The following is a 15,492-nucleotide window of genomic DNA, read 5'->3' as shown; positions in this document are numbered from 1 at the left end:
AACAATTGCAGATCTACCATATGACCCAGCTATCCCACTGCTGGGAATATACCCAGAGGAATGGAAATCATCAAGTTGAAGGTATACCTGTTCCCCAATGTTCATTGCAGCACTCTTTACAATAGCCAAGAGTTGGAACCAACCCAAATGTCCATCATTGGAGGAGTGGATACGGAAAATGTGGTATATCTACACAATGGAATACTACTCAGCTATAAAAACGAATGAAATACTGCCATTTGCAACAACATGGATGGACCTTGAGAGAATTATATTAAGTGAAACAAGTCAGGTACAGAAAGAGAAATACCACATGTTCTCACTTATTGGTGGGAGCTAAAAGTAAATAAATTCACACACACACACACACACACACACACACACACACACACACACACACAAAAACCGGGGGGGGGGAAGAAGACATAACAACTACAATTCCTTGAAGTTGATACGACAAGCAAACAGAAAGGACATTGTTGGGTGGGAGGGAGGAGAGGGAGGAGGGAGGGAGGTTTCGGTAATGGGCCACAATAATCAACCACATTGTATATCGACAAAATAAAATTTAAAAAAAAAAAAACCAGATGCTCACATGTGCTGTTTCACCCAATGACTCAGACCATAAAATTTCTCAATCTTTTTAGGGGTCCAAAAAGATAGTGTAATCGTTCCTTTAACGTGTTCTTTTGAAATTTTTTTTTGGTGGGCAGAGTGGAGCTGGCCAGTGCAGGGATCGAACACTGGACCTTGGTGTTATCAGCACCATGCTCTAACCAAGTTAACTGGCCAGCCCCCCCCCTTTTTTTTTTGCTTTCATTTGTGCATGCTGAGCAATCTGTTTTTAAGTTTAATCCATGACTATTCTTGTGCCTACATTGCAAAGGCTTTGTAAGACTTATGTTTCTGATCAGCTCATTGCAACATATCAGGAAGTCAATGTTGAAATAAATTTTTTCTGACATTAACTCTCAAAAAAAAAAAATGCCTAAGATGGCAAATTTTGTGTTATATATATTTTACCACAATAAAAACTATTTAAAAAAAAATCAGTAACAGAAATATCTAGGAAATGTTTGGAAATAAAGCAATACGTATTTGTTCGAGAATAACCCATAGTCAAAGAAAAAATATCAAGTGAAATTTTAAAATATGTTGACCTGAATAATGAAGACAGAACACATCAAAATCTGTGAGATTCAGCTAAAAAGAGTTTAGAGGGAATGGCTAAAATTCAAAAGATGGGGCTGGCCAGTTAGCTCAGCTGGTTACAGTGTGGTATTATAATACCAAGGTCAAGGGTTTGAATCCCAGTACTGGTCAGCCAAAAAAAAAAAAAAAAATTCGAAAGATTGAAAATAAGGCTGACAGAGATATAGAGTCATTGGAACTGTAATACATTACTAGAGGGAATGTAAAATAGTTTTAAGTATTGGCAATTCATTATGAAGTCAAACACACCATTCTACCTAGCAATTTCTTACCTAGATATTTAGATCCACCCATAGACTTGTACAGGAATGTTTATAGCAGCTTTATGTATAATAGCCCCAAACTGGAACAACCCCAATGTCTGTCAACAGGAGAAAGGTTAAATAAATTGTGATATATACATATAATGGAATACTACTCAGCAATACAATGGATTGAACTATTGATACATGCAACAACATGGATGTATCTCAAAATAATTATGCTTAGTGAAAGAAGCCATATTAAAAAAGACTACATACTGTTTGATTCCATCTATATACAATTCTAGAAAGTGCAAATTAATTTATATTGACAGAAAGCAGATCAAGGTTAACTAGAGGCAGAGTGGAAGGGGACAAGGGGTGTTGGGAAGGAAGGATTACAAAAGCTTTTAGGAATAATGGATTTGTTCATTTTCTTGACTGTGTATTGTGGTGATTGTATCATGGGTGTACGAGAATGTATCATCAGAGTGTACACTTGAAATATGTGCAGTGTACTACATGTCAATAAAGCTGTTTTAAAAACATGGTATTATAGTTTGAAACGTATGTAGGTAACATATGACAATGGTAACATACAGGATAGGGGCTGTTGCAAGGTTCTTATACTTTATGTGAAATGATGCAATATTAACTCTAAGTAGACTGTGATCGGTTAATATATATCTTAATACAGAGTGTGACCATTAAAAATTGAAAAAAGGATAGCAAAGGGCTGGTTGGTTAGCTCAGTTGGTTAGAGCCCAGCCTTGTAACACCAAGGTCACAGGTTCAGATCCCCATGCTGGCCAGCCACCAAAAAAACAAAGAAAAAAGGATAGAAAAAAGCAAGTTAAAATGGAATTTTAAATAAATATTTAATTAACCCAAAAGACAAAAAACGAGAAACAGAGGAACAAAAGACAGATAGAAAAAACAGAAAACAAATAGTACAATGGATGACCTAAATCTAATTTATCAATAATTACATTAAATGTAATGCACTAAGCACTACAAGTGAAGGTAGAAATTGTCACAAGGGATAGAAAACAAAGGGTTTTAATAAAAATAAGGAATGTCTTCAATCCTCAAGTTCTTTACATTAAATTCTATCACAAATAATTTTCTTCTTTTGACAAATATTTTTAATGGCTACATAGCATTCCAACTTGCTGTTGTGGTATAATTAATCATTTTTAGATGATTAGATTTATATATATTTGGTTGGACAACAACATTTCTAAGTTCTTTTTCAGTTCTTGGTCTCTATTAACTTATAGCTTATGCTTTTATTCCCTTTTTATTGCCATCAAAAATTCCTCAATGTATACTTTTCTGGTTGCTAAGTTAGACGATACTAACGTAGAATGATTCAAAATTATATTAAAGTCATGCAATGTCAACACATGCTGGTCAGCAATAAAACAGTCATGGTATTCATCAGTCAGGGATTCTTTACTAAGAATCATGATCCCTATAATTGAAAGTCCTAAATCATACTGCTATTCAATTCTAAAAGCCTCAGAAAGCATTAGATCTCAACCTACACTAAGACTGAGACCAATCATTACTAAGCTATTTCACATGTACCTAGAAAACTCATGTCTGTGGAGAATTTCAAAATCTTTCACTGTTTGGCCAAATGGGATCCTCATCTCTAATTCACCCAACTACAACCTGACTTGGAAAGCTCAAATCTTTTCTTGATGGGACTTGACTCCTTCATTGTGTCCTCACTGTTCTTTATATATGATTGGGCACATAAGAGATAATAATCCTGTCAGTAAATAAATAAACACTGGATAGAGGAGAGTGGGTCACACAAGGACAGAGTTATTTGGTACCATCATTCATTGGTGTAGGAGGAATCAGGAAACAGATAATTGAATGGGGTTCTTTCAGGTAGGAATCTTCAGGGCAATTAAATGAAAACATTTACATCACATATTTCAATGAGAAGGAAACACTAACTTACGCATACCATGGTTTTACATCTGCAGAAACAGATAAGTCCTCCTTGAGGCTCCTCTAAGGGAGAACAAAGAACATCCAGAGCTGTGAAAGGAAAAAGACAACATGAGAACAGGCATGCTTCAGTGTTACTATGTAAAAAACTAAACTTTTTGCTCCTCCATTTCATTTTATATAATACCTCCTGCCATAAAAACACATTTGAAGATGTTAGAAAGATCTTAGATAAATCTAAACTCTTCCTCAATTCCCAGGAAACCCAGACACTTCAGCAGGCAGTATTCTGGCCACACGTCCATTTTGGGGAAGCGGTTCTGCCTGTGCGATTGCGCTGATCATTGGTGTGCTGAACAGATCCTCTTCCCTTCATTCATACCTTCCAGGATTGAGAAGGAGCCACACTATCTTACCCACATCTTACTTATGGCCTTCGGATCAGCTGAGGTTGAACAGGGTATACAGAACAGAAAGGACATGGAACTGGTCAGGCAGTGGTCAGCATTCTGATTCCAGAAGAATTGCTTAAATATCTGATAAAATAACTAAGTAATAAATGTTAAATAGGGAAAAATATTGAGGACATGGAAAATATTCCAGAAATAGAAAGCAGAAAAATCAGATTATAAAACCATATGTACAACATGACACTATTTATAAAATAGATGTGTCAGTCTATATCTGATATATATCTCAATATTGAAAGACTGACAGACCATCAGACTAAAATAGACAGAAAAAATCTGGAAAGTTATACTCTTCTACACTAACAGTGCTTTTTATTTTTATTTTTTTCATTTATTTATTTTTCTTTTGGTGGCTGGCTGGTAAGGGGATCTGAATCCTCTGACCTCGGTGTGATCAGCATCTCAACTGAGCCACCAGCCAGCCCATTTTTGTTTTGATCTTGAGGTTTTTTGTTTGCTGATTCAATGGCCATGCCTTAGCTTAAAATACATATGCATATGAACATTTGTTTTAAGCTAATTCTCCAAAAACTGGAAAGTTCATTTTTGTAAAGTCTTTACTTGGTCTTGGAGAAATAACACTAAATTTGGATTGTTTTACTAAATGGTTTTTATTTCCTTCAGTTCCCAGTAACAAAACCTCCTCTAAGATCTCCATGCATGCTCACACATGTTGGATTACTGTCTAAAAAGATGGGTGAAGTCCCGGAGTATAGTCTCACTGATAAATACTTTTACAAGTTTTTTTTTTAACAGAAATATTTCCCACCTTGTTGGTCACGTACTCCAGAAAGCTGTCGAATTATCTTATTAGTCTCATGTCTACCTTAGCATCTAACATCATTAGAATAAAAAGGAACGTAGCAGTTACCATGTGACCAAGGATTTCTATCCCAGGTATATACCCAGGAGAATATAAAACATATGTTCCCACAAAAACTTGTACACTAATGTTCATATCATATTTATGATAGCAAAGAAGTGGAAATAAACCCAAATGTACATCAACTGATAAACAAAATGTGGTATATGCATGCAAGGGAATATTATACAGCCATAAAAATGAAGAGAATTTTGATAAATAATACAACATGGATGAAACTTGAAGACACTGAGCTAACTGAAATAAGCTAATCACAAAAGGAAAAATATGGAACGTTTCTTCTTACATGAGAAACTTAAAGTAGTAAAATTCATAGAGACGGAAAGTCAAATATTGGTTGACAGAAACTGGGGGAGAGCAGAGTGAGACAATGTGTTCAAACGGACGATTAGTGTTCAATGTGTACAAAGTTTCAGTTGGAGAAAATGACAAACTTCTGGAGATAGATGGCAGTGGTGATTGCACAGCGATGTCAGTGTGCTTAATGCCATATAACTGTACACTTAAAAATGGTTAAAATGGCAAACTTTATGTATATTTTATCACACACACAAAAAAGGAAATGAAGTACTAATATATCTACAACATGGATGAACCTTGGAAACATTATGCTAAGTGAAAGAAGCCAGGGATAAAATGATACATATTGTATGACTCCATTTATATATGTTGAGAATTTCATTTGTACATGTTGAGAATAAGCAAATCGATAGAGATAAAAAGTAATTAGTGGTGGGCTGACCAGTTAGCTCAGTTGGTTAGAGCATAGTACCCTTAATACCAGGTCCTGGGTTTGACCTCTGTACTGGCCAGCAAAAAAAAAAAGAAAGTATTTAGTGGTTGCCAGAGTATGAGGAGAGGACAGAATAGGGAGTAACCGCTAATGAGTATGGGGTTTCTTTTTGGGGTGATGAAAATGTTCTGGAATTAGATATGGTGCTGATTGCAAAACCTTGTGATACTAAAAAACAGTGAATTATACACTTCACAGAGGTGAATTTTATGGTAGTGAATTTATATCTCGATAAAAGAGTAAGGTATAAATTTACAACATAAATTCCTTATCATCCCAGGGCCTTCATATTAAGATCAGAATAATTTGATCATAACCTGACAGTGATAGCTACAGTTAGAATGACATTGCTGCCTCATAAATTCCAAGTCATATTACCTGAATCTCCATAGTGGTCTTTAATGCATATTTTCCTATTCAGGGGTTACCTCTTATTTACTAGAAGCAACATAAAAGTAGCAGCTATATCATTTTAGTCTTTTTATTACCCCAAATACTAAGATTACATGGCCTGGCATATCTTAGGCAGTTAGTAATAGTCTGTTTGTTTTACCCCAAATTCTACTTCGAAGAATTCATCTTAAAATAACAGAAATACAAAAAATGCAAAACATGCTTTTGCAGAGTGAATCAGAGAACGTACGAAAAATAGAAGAATGTTTGGTGCAAAACATGTGCAATAAATGTAGCCACACCACTCCCCTTCTTCAATAAACAAAATATTATTTTGGATGCAATCTTTGCAAAATGCCTCATAAAATAACCTTATTAAATGGGATTAATATACACTTTTAATTTTCACTGTTACTGTTTATAAAAATATTGCTTAATATTACATACTGTACATTTTCCTTCTTATGTCTAACTCTGTATAAACATAATTTTATTAGCTGCATAATATTCAATCATATGGGCTAATCATTCACTTAATCATTTCCATAATCCTGAACACTTATTTTACACATAATCATAAAAGGAAAATTGTCCTTAATTCTAGATCAAGGGTCTAAATCTTTTGGGGTTCTGTTTACAGTAAGAGAATACACGGAAGGATTTGAATGATATGCTAAATGAATATGAGAATGTTAACTAGATTCATTTCAATGACACTCAATATCTACTGAAAAGAAAGCAGATTCCGATTGGGGCATTACAGACACATTTCAGACGAAGGAAAGCATGCCCTAAAACCAATAGTTTTATAAAAGGAAAAAACCAACTAGCCTAAACATTAATTTTTAAGTGTGAAACAATTCTTTCCTCCTCATCAGGGTCCTTCTTTTGGGGACTGGCTGGACGGTGAAGGGAAAAGGGAGTCATGAGTCATCAGGCTTTTCTTGGGAGTACATAATGGCTTGGTTACACAATACTCTCCAGATCCACACCGGCCCTGCACACACGCACACGCACACGCACACGCACACACACACAGATAGAAGTAGGAGGGAGGCTGGAATCTGTGTATGGGTTCCTGGGGTCAGAGCTCTGGGAAAGCCGAGGGTCTGAGACATGTAGCTGGACCTCAGAGCTCTCAAAGAAAGAAGCTCCCAGGCGTTCCCAATCTCACAGCAAGTCAGTGCCTTCTTGCTGGAAAACTTCATTTAGGGTTCAGTATCCAACTTCCCTCTTGCAGACATTCCTTTCTGTCAGCTACAAGTGGCTGTGAGGAGAGAGGGCGGAGGAAGCAGCAGAGAACCTACAGCCACGGGTCCACCCACACACCACAGAGCCGCAGCAATCGGCGCACCTGTAAAGGACACGCACCTTATATCCCCGTCACGCGAGCCCAGCCACTCATCCGTCCCAGCCTCACAACCGCACTCACCGTCCAAGAGGCACATCCCAGCCCTCTCACACGCACGACTTCTCCCACATAACCACCCTCCCCTGCTGTTCACGCACCCACAGGCCTGAGGTTCCGAGAACAACTAGCCGTACGTCCTGCGGGCTTCAAGGTCTTCCTCTACCACCGTGGCCGGGTTAGGTCGGGCTCCAATTTAACCCGGTTGCCCAGAGCCCTGCCTGCGAGTACCCTGTGCCTATTGTATCCTGAGATGAGTTCGACTCACCTTGCAATGCACAAGAACCACGCGAAAGTGGACGGGAAGCCATAGATTGAGTGTGCTCGTTGCCCTCTGGGAAATGTAGTTCAAGCTTGAGTAGCCACGGCCGCGGTGGCTTGTGGGAAAAGCAGCCTGGCGTCCAAAATCCTCGCTAGAACGCAAGCGGGCCACAAGAACCACCCAACGCCGGCTGCCGGGGATGTCGCTTCTCCGTCCTAGGTGTGCCCGGGGATGTCGCTTCTCCGTCCTAGGTGTGCACAGACGTAAGGACTGTTGTGCGGGCAGAGATGTCTGAGCTGAGGGCGTGTCCGGCGTGTCCTCGGGGTCCACGAGAGGCAGGTGGACCCAGAAGGTTGAGAAGGGGCATCCGGAACTCCTGCGGGCCGAAGCCTCAGGTCAGTGAGTGCAGAACGCACACGCACCGTCAGTGGCGTGGTCACGAGGACAAGCGCGCGACACTGCATGTGAGCTCCTGAGGGCGGGGACTCCGCTCTCACGTCCCCTGAGATAGCTTCAGCCTTGTTGTAAGATATGGGGAAAGTAAACTTTTTTTTCCGCAATTGACAGAATAGTCGTATATTTATGTATTTATGAGGTACAGTATGATGTTTTGATATGTGTTTACATTGTGGAATGATTAAATCAAGCTAACAAGTCCATCGCTTCGCATACTTATTTTTTTGTGGTAAAAACATTTGAAGTTATTTAGCAATTTTGAAATATGCAGTGCATTATGATTTACTGTAGTCACAATTCTGTGCAATAGATCACTAAAATTTATTCCTCCCATCTAAATGAAATTTTGTACCCTTTGATCAGCATTTCCCCTTTCCGCATGCTTCTCCCTTCCTCAGCTTCTGGTAACCACCATTCTACTCTCCACTTTTACCAGTTTGACTTTTTTAGATTCCACTTATGAGATCATTCGGTATTTGTTTTTCTGTGCGTGGCTTATTTCACTTTTCATAATGTCCTCTAGGTTCATACATGTTGTTGCAAATGACAGAATTTCCCTCTTCCTTAAGGATGCATAGTATTTGGTTGTGTATGCATACCACATTTTCTTTATCCATTCATCCAGTGATGCAAACCAAGATTACTTCGGTGTATTAGCTATCGTGAATAGTGCTGTAATGAACATGGGAGTGCAGATATCTCTTCTGCATACTGATTTCAATTCCTTTGGGCATAGACCCAGAAGTAGTATTGCTGGATCATATGGAAATTCTATTTTTAGTTTTCTGAGGAACTTCCATGTTTCTGAATCTCTAGCCTCTAATTGCAGTGAAGCCCACCCATGCATAAAATATACATAAGTTTGCTGCACCAATAATCAATTTCTGGTGATCAATAATGATGAATAATGCTCTATTTCTATTTTCAGTGACTCCTACAATCAATGATTTTGAAAACAGTACCAATATTTACTCTCCCATTTTCTACAGTGAAAAGATATTATACAGTAGATGTTAAAAGATAAGATGTGAAAATAGTTTATCTGGCCTGGTCACATGGCTTTGCCCCTTACTACATATTATATTATAACTTTCTATGCATTATATAACCTCATCACACCTCAGAATCTTCAACTCTAAAAGGGAAACATAATAGTAATTACCTCCAGCATTGCAGATGAACCAAGCATTTTAGGGAAAGAATACACATGCGCACACACTGTGGTTCGATTATGAGCCCAATATAACCAAGAATACAGACATTTCTCAGGAATGAAGTCACCCCCAAGAGTAAATCAGGTGTAGCATATATCAGTTGCCTTTCATGTTACAAATGAAAACTGAAAATCTGTGAAGGGAAAAGCATCAGCTGCCAGTGACACCATCCATTCACTATAGACTTTCTGAGAGAGCATCTCTGATAGAGTGATTACCTGCTGTACCCCAACCTGTTTATTCATTGGGCTTATCTCACCTTTTAATAAAGACATAGTTAAATCTCAAACCTCAGTAAAAAGTATTTATGAACAAGCAGATACTTTGTGTTTCCAGCCAAAACTCAGGTAGACCACATTTTATCTGACAGGAGAAGGCATAGTCAGTGCCCAGTTTACCACAAAGATCATTTCTGCCTGCAGCTTCCTATCATCACAGCAAGCTCTTTCTCTGCAAGCCCGTACTGTTTCTGCCCTTTCCTATACAGATGGCAAGTGGACATATGAAAAGGTGCACAACATCTTATGTCACCAGAGAGTTTAAATTAAAACAATGCTGAGATACCACTACCCATCTATTAGAATGGCTCAAATCCAAAACAGTGACAATACCAAATGTTGGCAAGGATGGGTGCAACAGGAACTCTCATTGACTGATGTTAGAAATGCAGAATGGTACAGCCACTTGGCAAGGTGGTTTGGCCATCTCTTACAAAACTAAACTCTTACCAGCAGTCAGTCACACTCTTCGGTATATACGTAAATGAGTTAAAAGCTTATATTTATTTAAAACCTACACATGAAAGTTTATAGCAGGTATCTTCATAATTGCCAAAGCTTGGAAGCAACCAAGATGTCCTTCAATAGTTAAATGGATAAACAAACTGTGGTACTTTCAGACAATGAAATATTATACAGCAATAAAAAGAAATGAAGTATCAATCCATGAAAAGACATGGAGGATCCTTAAAGGCATATTGGTAAGTGAAAGAAGCCAATCTGAAAAGGCCCCCTACTATATGATTCCCGTTATATGGCATTCTGGAAAAGACAAAACCAGGAAAAAGGGTTTGTTTTTTCTTTTTTTTCTTGAGAAAACAGCAACTAGTAACTCTATGATGAAGATATCTGGAAGTTACCAACCAAAGTAGAAGACATGTTAACATCATGGATCTCCTGATGATGAACTGGGACTGGCACATCACCCCTGTCATATTCTTCCCCCAAATGTATAATAATCTCAATCTAGGCATGAGAAAACATCATAAAAATAGGATATTCTATTAAATAACTAATATTTCTCAAAAGTGTCAAGGTCATGAACACAAGGCTGAAAAAATGTCACAGATTGGGGAAGCCTAAGAATACATGACAAATAAATGCAATCAATGTGGGATCCTATTTATATTCCTGAAGAGAAAAATTACACTAATGGAAAAATTGTTGAATTCCAAATAAATAATGTGTTTTACTTAATTAAAATGTACCAGTGTCAATTTCTAAGTTTTGACATTATACTCTATGTATGATGTTCACATTTAGGGATATGCAGAAAGTGCCTACTAGTTCTTAACAGTTTTGTTGAGATGCAATTCACATATCATGTAATTCATTCACTGGCTTTTAGTATATTCACAGAGTTGTGCAACCATCAGCACAACCAATTTTAGATGATTTTTAATATACTGCGTCCTAAATCCCAATACCTCTTAGCCATCACCCCCACCTCCCCAGCCCTAGGCAGCCACTAATCTACTTTTGGCCACTATATGGATTTGCTGTTTAGTACATTTTCCTGAGGCCTCTGAAAAGAACAGCTGCGGGGTTTTTCTTCTCGAATTACCCCGGTCTGGTTTTCCTCAGACTCGCTTCTTCTAGGCCCTGACCACGCAGTGAAATCCCCTATGGCTACAAGTCAAGGCAAGTGGGCAGCCTGCGCTTGCGCACTCCTGGGACGAGGCGGCAACTCCCAGAAGTCTCAGGGACTCGGGCGTTTGGCGGAGGGCCCCGTCTTGGTCGCGGGGCACACTTCTTCCAGGTTGTTAAGACCCTGAAGTCCATCTTCCATAAGGGACGGTAGCCCTGAATCTCCCGACGTGGACTGCACTTCCCACAGGCGACGGAGAAAACCCGGGCCTCGGGCTCCCTTTCCGATGTCCGCAGCGCGCTCCGTGGTCCCGCCTGAGGAAGCAGTGGGCGTGGGTCGCTGCGGAGGCGACTCCGCCACCTACACCGCCTCCCGCCTGCGACCCTGCGTGGCGGTGAGAGGGGCTTGCGGGAGGCGCTCCGAGCCCCGAGGTCCGAGGCGGGCGGGGCGTGTGTGTTCGCCCCCTCGAGCCGCTGGGAGCTTGAGCTGCAGAGGAGGGTCGTCGTGTCCCTGGGAGACAGACGGGGACGGGGAGAGGCCGCGCAGCGTGTGACAGGGCCGGGGCTGCCTCCGTGAGGGCGGGTGCCGTGGTGAGACTCAGACGTGCGCGCTTGTCCTGTGTGACGGGGACGTAGGACGCGCGTCCTTCACGTGAGCGCGCGTCGCTGTGGCCCGTGGCTCCAGGTTTCCTGCTGTTTCCTGCGCCCTCCTCTCAGCTGAGTATGAGCGCCGCAGAGAAACGGTCCCCAGAGGGAAATCAGGCACTGAGCCTTAGGTGACGGTTTCTAAAGAGAAGAAACAGGGCCGACCCCGTGGCTCACTCGGGAGAGTGCAGCGCTGGGAGCGCAGCAGCGCTCCGGCCGCGGGTTCGGATCCTATATAGGGATGTCACTGGCTGAGTGCAGGAGGGTTGCGATCCCCTTACCGGTCACAAAAGAAAAAAATAAATAAAGAGAAGAAACAGATGGGATGGGAAGTTTAAAGCAGGAATTACCTTTACAACAGACATGATAGATTAAATATGACAGAACAAATTATTCAATGATACGTGTTAAGGCACGCTAAGGAAGACTTTATTCATGATTATCTTGATAGGTATAGGGACCACTACAATGGGATTTTGCAGGGAAGAAAAGAATGGGTTCAACTCGGAATACACCAGAATTTGGGAAAGTGGGAATTTATAGCCAAGGAGCAGGTTGGGATCACTGGAGGGAAAATTACTAAGAGGAAACATCAGGGGGAAGGGGGATTCTGGCTAAACCGGCTTCACAGGATTTTTTCTGAAGACAGGCTAGGATGATCAGACCTCCCCTGAGGTGATTGTGGAGGGTGAGGAATTTAATCAGGTATGGGGGCGGGGAGTTCTTTGCTAAAACTGGATTTTACAAGTGTACAAATGGGCCTAGGAGAAGGTTCAGGAACCTAACTAGAATTTGGTCAAGCAGAGAATCTTTGTTAATTCCAAGAATAGTATTCCTTCCTGGAACGGCCCCTGTTCTCCTAATTCTCTGAGTTTCATTTACTGTTTAAGAAATATAGCCATCCTGAGTTTTGGTCCCAAGAACCTTCAGCGAACACTGATTACAGAGTCCACCCACCATACTTCCTGTTGATTACATATATGAAATTATGACACATGTAGTGTTCGTGGGGGAAACAGTGCTCAGTATTATGAAATGATTCTATATCATTCTGCTTTGGATTTCTAGAGATCTAAAGCAACAGGAATATTAACTTAGTTGTGATGTGTCATTGGAAATAAAGGAACTGAGCCAGAATATAAAAGTTCTAGAACAGACTTTTTTTTTTTTTTTTTTTAATGCTGGCCGATATAGGAATAGAACCCTAAACCTTGTTGTTATCAGCACCACGTTCCGGAACAGGAATTTTTAATCAGCAATCCTTTGTGTGTATTTTTGGGCATAGAGGACACTGCAAATCCCCTGAAATTTTATAGAGAATTGCTGTATATATTTGTTTATTTGCATTTTTCCAGGGTGTTCATAACCCAAATTATTTAGATCTCGGTTTTAGATATGGAATAAAAGATTGTTATATTTTGGAATTGTTTTGCAGGAAAGTGGTGTTCAAGATTACAGGAATGCTTAAGAAAATTACCCAAAATCCATGGGGTTGGATGCTGTGCAGATAATAAAATTTACATTTATAGAGAATTTCCCATTCACAGGAAAAAAGACCTCAATCTTAACAGTATTCATAGTTATGGATTATAGTTCTCAAAATTTTAAGCTATGTATACAGCCCGTTTTTTTTTTTTTTTTTTTTTTTTTTTTTTTTTTTTTTTTCGTTTTTTCATGACCAGCACTCAGCCAGTGAGTACACCGGTCAGTCCTATATAGGATCCGAACCCGCGGCGGGAGCATCGCCGCGCTGCCAGCGCGGCACTCTACCAAGTGCGCCACGGGCTCGGCCCTACAGCCCGTTTTAAAAAATAGAATTTTGTAATATCGTTTGCAAGGAATGTATCAAAAATGATCATTTAATTGGTTTTTCAGAGAAGAATACCAGGAGTGTGGCCATATTTATGGAGCATCTAATGTGTATCCAAAATCACTAGGCGTATTTTGTGTACCTAATCTAATTAAATGTGCAAAGGCCATTTCCTTTTTCATTAACAGAAGAATCTTTATAGACAAAAATATACTCTTTCCATAATGATATTTTAAAACTAGTTTGATGCTTTGAAATGTCTTTTTTTCTATTTATGATGATGCTATTAGGCAGGCTAGTTACAAAAAATTTCATTGCCTGAGGAAGTTATGAAGAAGAAAGTTAGAATAACCCAAAAGCTTTCTGCCTAGAGATAATCATTTTAAAAAATTTTGGTGTATATGTTTCTGTTTTCATCTGTGAGCTTTTGCATCTGGTTTTATTTACGCAAAAAAGAATTAATCCAATACGGAGACAAAGACTCTTAACTCTTAGTTAAAATGGAATCTGCCCCAATCGTGGGGGTTAAGCAAAAATTATGGGAGGCCATTGTTTTGGGCTGAGCTCTGTGTGCTCTAGATCGCAGCAGACCAAACCAAAGCAAAATGAAGACACTCATGACAAATGACACGTAATCAAACTGAAACGAAGGAAGCAGATAGATCCCCACACAGACCAGTTTTTCCTGAAAATGAGAGATTTCCAGTATACTCCAGGGTGCATAATAAGAAAAACCTTCTCTGCTTTTATGCATAGAAAGAAAGTAACCTGAGGTAATCTGATATTCATCAATATTTTTTCTATTCTGTTTCCACCTTACAAAACCCACTGTTCTACTCTTGCCCAGTGGGAGATCTCGTTCTATTTTGTAGAATGGCAACTGCCCCTACTTATGAATCCTACATAAGAACCAATTAAATCTATGACTAAACTTGTTATAATTTTGCCTTTTGACATGGGTTTCCATGTATGTCTCTGCATCCTAGGAGGAGAGGGAAGTGCCAGCAATTTCCTTCTTAGGTGAAAAAAATATCTTTACACCTTTTAGATATTATAAGTGTTATTTAAAACTTAACTAATAGGGCACAAATTACAAAGTAAAATACCCTTTCAGAATTCATAATTTAGAGATACAAGGTTACTTTAAAGAGCAATAGTCTGTTATTTCCAGGTGTCCTACAAGTATGAATAATATTTTTAAAAATAGTTTAAAAATAACAGGAAATAAATATTATAATATTTACAAATACTTACATAAGTGCCCATATTTTGCAGAAGAATGAGATTCATTTTCTTGTTAGTAATTGTATTCTCAATTTAGCTCATTGTTCCATTCTGTTCCTTGAACATGTATATGAGGCTTTATGGTCTTCCTTGTTCTCTGTAGGTACTAGGAAAATGCCCTGAAACAAAGGGCATTTTCTCCTTAACTCTTTGATAATCTTTTTTTTTTTTTTTTAAACTAATGATTTTTTATTTTTTAATTTTAAAGCCAGACAAGTGTAGCAGGAGGGTGTTGTATACCAGGGTTAGTGACAATAAAGTTAATATCTTATACCTACTTTGCTAATGGAGAAACAGGGGCACTGAGATGTTAACATCTCTCACAGAACATAGCGCAGTATCACTTCCTAAGAGTCTGGGAAGAAAGTTTGTGTTCTTAATTTCACCAGATTACCATATACTAATTTGTGCATATGTTTTTTTTTTTTTTTTTTTTTTTTTAGTCCTTCAGCCATTATTTTTATTTTTATTTTTTTTAGTTTAGTCTCTTTATTTTACCTTCATTCCATAATTTTCTCTTGCCCCGCACTATTTTTTTTTTCTTTTTTTTTTAATTTTATTTTGTCGATATACATTGTAGCTGATTATTG

General features: G+C 39.0%; 1 protein-coding gene across 2 annotated transcripts in view; it reads right to left on the bottom strand.

Annotated features, from left to right (window-relative positions):
• Nucleotides 1-7,918, bottom strand: part of ZNF573 (zinc finger protein 573) — a 70,954-nt gene extending 63,036 nt beyond the window's left edge. Inside the window, exons 1-2 of one of the 2 annotated variants that reach the window (XM_063113207.1) lie at nucleotides 7,635-7,918; nucleotides 3,436-3,509 (exon numbers count right to left, since the gene is read on the bottom strand). The gene's annotated coding sequence lies outside the window, so the exon portion shown is untranslated. Of the gene's footprint in view, nucleotides 1-3,435; nucleotides 3,510-7,467; nucleotides 7,529-7,634 lie in introns of those variants that run through there. The other variant, XM_063113208.1, reaches the window with a different exon arrangement.
• Between the last annotated feature and the right edge of the window lie 7,574 nt (nucleotides 7,919-15,492).

Source organism: Cynocephalus volans, chromosome 10 (genome assembly GCF_027409185.1).
Source record: "Cynocephalus volans isolate mCynVol1 chromosome 10, mCynVol1.pri, whole genome shotgun sequence".
Lineage (NCBI taxonomy): Eukaryota > Metazoa > Chordata > Mammalia > Dermoptera > Cynocephalidae > Cynocephalus > Cynocephalus volans.
The sequence above is the reverse complement of the archived record's forward strand: the minus strand, read 5'-3'. Positions and strand labels throughout refer to the sequence as shown.